We start from the raw sequence: 1,126 nt of genomic DNA, 5'->3' as shown, positions 1-1,126 counted from the left end.
TGGGAGATGATCCTGGAGGAGGAGTTTGAGGGGCTGTAAATGGACCCATGTGTCTCTTATAAGCAGGGCCTCCCAAGGGGACGTCACAGGCAGGACTCGGGCACCACCCACGGACCCTAGATGGGCCCCATGGGTCTCTCACTTGGATTCCTCATGATGGATGGGGAAATTGGGGCAGACGGACAGGACTGGAGGCGTCAACTCTCCTCTGAGTTCCTCCCCAGTGCCTGACCCCTCCCCATCGGGTCATACACACTTTACTGCTGGTTCCCTCTGATTCCATGATTACCTTGGGTCCCTCCTCACAGTGAGCACATGACCCCAACAGGGACCCTCGGCCCTCCCTGCTGCCCAATCCTGAGCCAGAGCAAGAGGAAGGCACAGCTGAACACTCAAGGGCCCTGGCCCAGGCCTGGCTTTGGGCAGAGCTAAGGGGTCAGATGCAGATGTGGCTGCCATGCCCCTCCCAGGTGCACAACGTCCAGCTCCTCTTACACGGGCTGGTCACCCCCACACCTGTCTGTGCAGAGGGAGATGGGAGGGACCCTATGTGACAGGCAGAGCCCGCCCCCACCCACTGCCCAGGTTTCTCCCCTGGGTTCCCCGCAGCCGATGGTGTCCTCTTCTTGCACCAAAGGACACAGAGTGATGATGACAAGAGCAGCAGCAGCGACACCCAGAATGGTTGGGCGGCAACTCTGATGACCAGGGCCTTTCCTGAGAAAGGGACTCATTACGACCTGGGCACCCCAGACCACAGGCCTGCCCTCCTCTTCCCGAAATGGGCCCCTGGCCCTACCAGGGTCAGAACCCCTCCAGGGTCACCCCAGGCTCACCAGAGGGCACAGCATGTGCACTGTGGTTCCCGCTGTGTTCCCCGTAGCACTTGAAACTCTGCTCTTCTCCTGCGGGACCCCTATGGTCGCCCAGGTCTGGTAGGTCCCCATCTCCTGACTGTCCCTCCAGGATGCCACTGCTTAAGCCTCTCCCTCCTCTGGGTTACTCTCCCCTCTGCCTTCCCACCCCTCAGACCTGCACTTACTAACATGTCATCCCAATTGGATAGTGGTGATGGTGGCACAGCCTCGGGGTTATACTAAACACCACCCAACTCTACACTTTAAAG

This window comes from Hipposideros armiger, unplaced genomic scaffold (assembly GCF_001890085.2).
Source record: "Hipposideros armiger isolate ML-2016 unplaced genomic scaffold, ASM189008v1 scaffold_2215, whole genome shotgun sequence".
Classification (NCBI taxonomy): Eukaryota; Metazoa; Chordata; class Mammalia; order Chiroptera; family Hipposideridae; genus Hipposideros; species Hipposideros armiger.
The sequence above is the reverse complement of the archived record's forward strand: the minus strand, read 5'-3'. Positions refer to the sequence as shown.